The sequence below is a fragment of the Bubalus bubalis genome, chromosome 10, assembly GCF_019923935.1.
Source record: "Bubalus bubalis isolate 160015118507 breed Murrah chromosome 10, NDDB_SH_1, whole genome shotgun sequence".
NCBI classification, from domain to species: Eukaryota; Metazoa; Chordata; class Mammalia; order Artiodactyla; family Bovidae; genus Bubalus; species Bubalus bubalis.
In genome coordinates this window covers 1,163,773-1,171,424 of record NC_059166.1, presented here as the reverse complement: position 1 = coordinate 1,171,424, position 7,652 = coordinate 1,163,773, and positions in this window count along the sequence as shown.

Here is a 7,652-nt window from a genome sequence, read left to right as displayed (position 1 = left end):
GGGCCGGGGAGCTGGGCCGCACAGCTTCTGAGGCGCGACAGCTCCCCCTGGTGGTCCAGCCGCGCCCCGACGCCGGCAGACGCAGACTCGGAGGACGAAGCACGTTTCTCTTACTCGTGGGGGCGGGTGGTTGCTCACCTGCCGTTTTCTGGATCGGAACCCAGAGCCCCTTCGCACTCCTCTGCCTGTTTCAGCCTCCTTCTCGGTCAGGATGGCCCCGGGCCGGAGCTGCAGGGCTGACCGCCCCGGGACCGCGGTTCCAGCCGAGGGGGGAGACCCCCTGTTTCTGGCTCTGCTCTGGGGAGCGGCTGGCCCTGGGAGCCCCTGAGGCCGACCGCGGTGGGTGTGAGCCCGAGCCTCCCGCCTGCCCCGCCCTGGTCTTCCCCGCCCGGAGCCCTTTGGTCCGGGTCCGCAGGAACCCAGGCGCAGGAATGAGCGGCTTAGAAACCCGAGAGCTGGCCGCGCTGTTCTCCTTCTTGCAGGGACCTTTTGAGTCTGTGCGTGCGTCTTACTCTTCAAAGGGGGTGGAAGTCTTCCTCCTGGGACGGTTGGGGCGTCCAGAGAGCAGAGAGGCCGCTCTGCCCCCATCACCCTGCGTGCTCTGTCCTCACGGTGAAGGGTCCCCATGCCCTGCGGCGACCACGGCGTGGAAACCAGACGTGGGGGAGCCCGTGGCGGCCCCTTCGAGGCCGGCCGCAGCGACACGTGCCTCTGGGGTGAATATGTGCGCCCTGGGGGCCGGCAGTATTTCTGGGTCAGCTCCCGGCCTGGACTCATGACTCATCCTGGTGGGGTTGAGGCCTTTTGGGGACAGCGGTCGTGGTCCACGGCTCCTTTCAGGTGACAAGGCGGCTCCCTCCCCACCCCGGCCCTGGCTGGTGACAAAGAGCCCACTGATGTTGGCGGCACAGAACGCCCCTGGCCGGGGGCCATGCAGCCCCGCCCCGGCGTCACCGGACCGAGGTGAAGGATGCAGTATTTACGGCCTGTCTGTCGGCTGTGACACGCGGCTCCTTCCCTCCAGACTGCAGCATCCCAACAAGGGTGCTGTTGATCCCCAGGGCCAGATTTATCACTTGAGGGGTTGGGGATGCCGCGGAGGGGTGACTGCAGACAGAAACACGCGCTTCTGGAAGCTGTTACTTATGGGCGGCTCAGGAGCCGATCCTGAGACATAGCCGTGCTGTTTCCAGTCGGGGGACGCACTGCAGTGGGACCTGCCCGGGAGGCAGCTGTCCGACCGCGGCCGGGCGTGCCCCGCTCGTCTGTGGGCCCAGCCCACCGGTCCCGCCTGTGATGACAGGATTTACGCTCAGCGGTGCCCGCGGAGCAGACTCCGGCCGGTCTCCCGCCGCCTCAGGGCCAGCACACGGCAAGGCCCGGATTCCTGAGCAGCCTCCAGAGTTCACTAGTGAGAGCTGCTTTTGTTTTCCTGTATCTGATGCAAGGTTATCTCGGGCGATCGATCCACGGGGAAACGTGAACACAGGTTGTAAAGGAACCACAGGCCCACCTGCCCGGCTCGGAGCATCAAAGCGGCGTTCTGTCCATGTGCGCTGTTTAGTTCTACTTTCCCTTTTCTTTCTTCCTTTCTGTTCCTGTTTTCAAAAAGGACATTTTAAATGCCTGACACGCCACTGGTTGTTTACAAGAAAATAAAATGTCAAGAGGCACTAAAAATAGGTGTCCGCTGGCGTTCTGCATTCCTATTAGTGACTTTCTTTAATAGAAACCTCTTAAATGGCAGGCTAGCAGATTTAACTGCTCAAAAATAGATTTAGAGGTGGGAAGGTTTGCAGAGTTAGTTAATATTTAAAAGGTGATTCGTGTCTAAATTCAGCTTTTACATAATTGAACTGAGGTCAAAGTCAATGTGGGCAAGGTTGGCCTTGGAGAGCGAGCCCAGGGAGGGGGCTCTGCTCGCAATCTGATGCAAAATGCTCAAAAATAAAGCTTAGAATCCAAGTGCCCAGGTCTAATTGTCTGTTTTGCTTTGTTTTTCTGATTACCTGTCTGTGGCTTCTTCAATTTAAGTCTGAATTTGGCAATAAGGCTCATGGTCTGAGCCACAGTCAGCTCCTGGTCTTGTTTTTGCTGACTGTATAGAGCTTCTCCATCTTTGGCTGCAAAGAATATAATCAATCTGATTTCGGTGTTGACCATCTGGTGATGTCCATGTATAGAGTCTTCTCTTGTGTTGTTGGAAGAGGGTTTGTTATGACCAGTGCATTTTCTTGGCAAAACTCTATTAGTCTTTGCCCTGCTTCATTCCATATTCCAAGGCCAAATTTGCCTGTTACTCCAGGTGTTTCTTGACTTCCTACTTTTGCATTCCAGTCCCCTATAATGAAAAGGACATCTTTTTTTGGGTGTTAGTTCTAAAAGGTCTTATAGGTCTTCATAGAACCATTCAACTTCAGCTTCTTCAGCGTTACTGGTTGGGGCATAGACTTGGATTACTGTGATATTGAATGGTTTGCCTTGGAAACGAACAGAGATCATTCTGTCATTTTTGAGATTGCATCCAAGTACTGCATTTCAGACCCTTTTGTTGACCATGATGGCCACTCCATTTCTTCTGAGGGATTCCTGCCCACAGTAGTAGATATAATGGTCATCTGAGTTAAATTCACCCATTCCAGTCCATTTCAGTTCGCTGATTCCTAGAATGTCGACATTCACTCTTGCCATCTCTTGTTTGACCACTTCCAATTTGCCTTGATTCATGGCCCTGACATTCCAGGTTCCTATGCAATATTGCTCTTTACAGCATCGGACCTTGCTTCTATCACCAGTCACATCCACAGGTGGGTATTGTTTTTGCTTTGGCTCCATCCCTTCATTCTTTCTGGAGTTATTTCTCCACTGATCTCCAGTAGCATATTGGGCACCTACTGACCTGGGGAGTTTCTCTTTCAGTATCCTATCATTTTGTCTTTTCATACTGTTCATGGGGTTCTCAAGGCAAGAATACTGAAGTGGTTTGCCATTCCCTTCTCCAGTGGACCACATTCTGTCAGATCTCTCCACCATGACCCTCCCATCTTGTGTTGCCCCACGGGCATGGCTTACTTTCATTGAGTTAGACAAGGCTGTGGTCCTAGTGTGATTAGATTGACTAGTTTCCTGTGAGTATGGTTTCAGTGTGTTTGCCCTCTCATGCCCTCTTGCAGCACCTACCATCTTACTTGGGTTTCTCTTACCTTGGGTGTGGGGCATCTCTTCACGGCTGCTCCAGCAAAGTGCAGCCATTGCTCCTTACCTTGGACGAGGGGTATCTCCTCACCACTGCCCTTCCTGACCTTCAACGTGGGATAGCTCCTCTAGGCCCTCCTGCGCCCATGCAGCCACGGCTCCTTGGACGTGGGGTTAGTCCTCCCGGCCACTGCCCCTGGCCTTGGGCTTGGGGCGTGGGGTATCTCCTCCCGGCCGCCGTCCCTGACTTCAGACACGGGGTAACTCCTCTCGTCGCCGCCCCTGACCTCGGACGCAGGGTATCTCCTCTCGGCCGCCCCCCCTGACCTCGGACGCAGGGTAGCTCCTCTCGGCCGCCCCCCCTGACCTCGGACGCAGGGTAGCTCCTCTCGGCCGCCCCCCCTGACCTCGGACATGGGGTAACTCCTCTCATCGCCGCCCCTGACCTCAGACGCTGGGTATCTCCTCACGGCCGCCCCCCCTGACATCAGACGCTGGGTATCTCCTCTCAGCCGCCCCCCCGACCTCGGACACAGGGTAGCTCCTCTTGGCCGTTCCTGCGCCATTGCAGTCTGGTACTCTCGGCCGCTGCCCCTGACCTCGGACATGGGGTAACTCCTCTTGGCTGCTGCCCTTCGGGCATGGGGTCCTCCCAGCTTATGCCCCTGACCTCGGACGTGGGGTGGCTCCTCTCGGCTGCGCTTAGCACGCCCGTCGCAGCCGCCTAGATGGGAAACAGTGGAGACAGTGTCAGACTTTATTTTTCTGGGCTCCAAAATCACTGCAGATGGTGACTGCAGCCATGAAATTAAAAGACGCTTACTCCTTGGAAGGAAAGTTATGACCAACCTAGATAGCATATTGAAAAGCAGAGACATTACTTTGCCAACAAAGGTTCGTCTAGTCAAGGCTATGGTTTTTCCTGTGGTCATGTATGGATGTGAGAGTTGGACTGTGAAGAAGGCTGAGCGCTGAAGAATTGATGCTTTTGAACTGTGGTGTTGGAGAAGACTCTTGAGAGTCCCTTGGACTGCAAGGAGATCCAGCCAGTCCATTCTGAAGGAGATCAGCCCTGGGATTTCTTTGGAAGGAATGATGCTAAAGCTGAAACTCCAGTACTTTGGCCACCTCATGCGAAGAGTTGACTCATTGGAAAAGACTCTGATGCTGGGAGGGATTGGGGACAAAAGGAGAAGGGGACGACAGAGGATGAGATGGCTGGATGGCATCACTGACTCGATGGATGTGAGTCTGAGTGAACTCCGGGAGTTGGTGATGGACAGGGAGGCCTGGCATGCTGCGATTTATGGGGTTGCAAAGAGTCGGACACGACTGAGCGACTGATCTGTCTGTGGCTTTTGTTGGATTTCTTCTGAAAGAAGATCCATAGGTTAACGTTCAGTGTTAACTTCCCAAGTTTTGACCTGTCACCCAAGGGGTGTTCCAGACTAGGACACATGAGGCCAGATTAGGGGTCACACCGGTGCCCCAGAAACACCCCCTCTGGGGCAGGTCCTGCCCAGGGGGCTTCTGCATCCGGGGTCCAGAGGATCCCAGTTCCCCAGAGCCCCCCTTTGTTGGGTGTCAGGGTGAGCAATGACGTCCTAGCTCTCCCGGCAGGGAGAGGCTTCTCCTGGCTTTGGCTTTTGAGGGGCGTGGGGGATGAGAAGATGTCTACCCTTGAATCCGGATCTCATGTACATGCACGTCTTTAGCCATCGGGAGAAGCCGGCTCTGAAGGCGTCGGGCTCCTCTCACCGCGCTGACAGTTTGTCGAGAAAAGGATGGCAGTGAATGGGGAGAAGACCGAGCCCCCGTCCAGGTGGAAGGACCTCCAAGCTTAGAGCTCTGACCCAGCCCTGGCGGGAGGCAGGTGCACCTCCCAGCGGGGCACTCATGCGCCCTGGGGTTCCTCCATTCTGACTGTCTGTGTCTCAGATGCTGGCTTCAGCTCTCCGGCCACAGTGGCCTCCTTCAGGGGTCTTTGGCCCATCTCTCTGAGGTCCCAACCCAGCCCTGAGGGTCCCTTTGCACTCCCCACTCTCATATCATCTCCTCGACTCCAGGGCAGGGAAGACATCTCTGGATGGGGACATGGGGCACGTCAGGAGCTGGTGCTGGGCAGCAAGTGTAGACGTCTGTTCTCTGGGGTGAGATGTAAAGTTAGAATGTGTCCAAGAGATAAGATTCTGATGGACATAATATCAGGAAAATAGTCAACCTTGAGTTGTAAATAAATACAGCAAAATTATCTTAAAAAGGAGAACTGAAGTACAGCGCGTTTGGGCTCTGAAAAAAATAATACTGATTATAATCAACCATGTGATTTTGAATCATTTATATCTAACCTGATTGATGTTTTGTTCCAAATGTTGACTATTGCAATCAACTTTGCAAATACATGTTCTATATTCATACTTAAAAATTAATGATTTTCTTTGTTTTATACCGCCAAAAGGACAACTGCTCCAAATAGAGTGTTTTAAAGTAGTTTTATATTTGATTTCCCATTTTTAAACAAGTCTGCATCTCTCAGGGCCCCAGAAGTGAATTCTGTGTGTTTATAAAGCTATCAGATATGTCGAGGATGTTGCAGTAAATGCAATCTGAGGGCCTCTGCTCATAGAAGCTGCGGTCCTGTGATGTGGGGCTGTGGGCGTCTGTAATCAGCAGACTGTTTTGCTCCCTCACTGCCCCTAAAACCGTCTCACCTGCAAGGGGACGCCTCACTGGACATTGCTTTGCAAATGTTTAAGATGCGTCCACTATGCTCTTACACCTGCACAGCTGTACTGAGGTACCGTTTGGGTTTATAAGAAAAGAAGTCCGAGTCACAGGAGGTCCTCAGAGGGTGGACAAGGTTCACACATACACCAAGGAGCGTGAAGACACGAGGGAGGTTATTCCAGGGCCCAAAGTCCGCGGGGTCGTGCGCCCTGGGTGCTCGGAGGGTGAGAGGCGCAGCCCGCGGCCTGAGCGGGGACCCGCCGGGCAGGTGGCGTCGGGACGTCAGGCTCCGTGGGGGGCAGACGGCAAGACGGAGCTCGCTCAGCACGAGTTCACTGCAAAAACTGAAGAAAGATTGAGACGGAGGCCGGCAAACAACGCGGCAGGCAGCTTCATGTTCAAGTTGTCCACACTGTAGTCTTGATTAAAGGGTTCGGGGCTGTCTCAGTGGCCCCTTCGGAAGAAGCAGGTCCCTGGCGTCCTGCCCGTGGCCGGACCTGCAGCGGGAGGCCATGGCGCGAAGATCCAGAGCGGCCGCCGGGCAGGTGGTGCTGCCCCCTGCCGGCCGACCCCGGCTCCCGCAGACCGTGAGGTCCCCCGAGGAACCCTGAGCCGCAGAACCGGGCCAGCAGCTCCTGGTGACCCGGGTTCGGCCGCCCCCGGGCCCAGGGCAGCGCCACCGCCGATCAGCGCTCCCAGGTTGCGAGTTTTCTGCGGCGGAGGAAGTGGGTTTCCTTGGATTCCTTCCAGTTTTGACTTAGTCGTGCTCCTTACGTGGAGAGATGGGCTGAATGCCCAGTGTCCCTGGATGCCCCCCACCCCCAGGGCCCCTGCTTAGGAGGCACAGCTACGGGTGAAAACGGCTGGAGCTTTTGGGCAAAGGCAGCTCAGGGGAGGGCGAGGTTTAGGACTCGGAGACCGAGGAGCAGCGCCTGGACCCACACAAGCCTTCTTCACCCACTGCCCCACTGGGGTGCGGTTCTGAGTCCACCTCCCGGCTCTCAGTGCTCCAGCGGCATCTGGACCTGTGCTCCCAGAGGAGGGAGGAGCGTCTGGACGTCCCGCCTTCAGGGAGCTAGGAACCTGCTCTGGCTTCTTAGGAGAACCGCTGCCCTGAGAGACTTCCCCTGAGAAACCAAAGCAACTCAGGCTCAGGGTCCAGGGCGAAGTCGGGTTCACCAATGAGCGCAGGTCCGAACAGGGTGCCAGGGCACCTCGGCCGATGGGGTTGGCTCTTCCACGGACGCCTCCCCACTGCCCCGGCCCCGTGGTCCTGTCCAGGGAGAGGGGCCTCTGGAAATAAGCACCATCCTCACCCAACTGTGCGGTCCATTTTCTAGAAAAAGGACCTCTCTTAGAGACATCAGATCAGACATGTAATATGTGCAGATACGTAGCGACTGTGACCTCCCCCCAAGTTGTATACACCGCCCACCCCCCGACATTACACAGACTCGGAGCTTCGTGTCCTGTGACTAGAGAGCTCGGGGCACGCAGAGCGCAGACCTGGCATCAAGAGGAAAAGTCCTTAAGCGAATAGAAGACGGGCACCGTCCCAGGCCAGGCATCTTCCGGCACCGCCACTGGGGCTTCACCGCAAGCTAATCAGCAGTGGTGAAGACGCGCACTAGTAAGCGGGTTTCTCTGGCGGCCCCTGCACCACTGCCCTGATGCGCGAGTAGGGGCGCCGGGGGTTCCGGGGGCCGCCCAGAGGCAAAGGGAGAGCGACT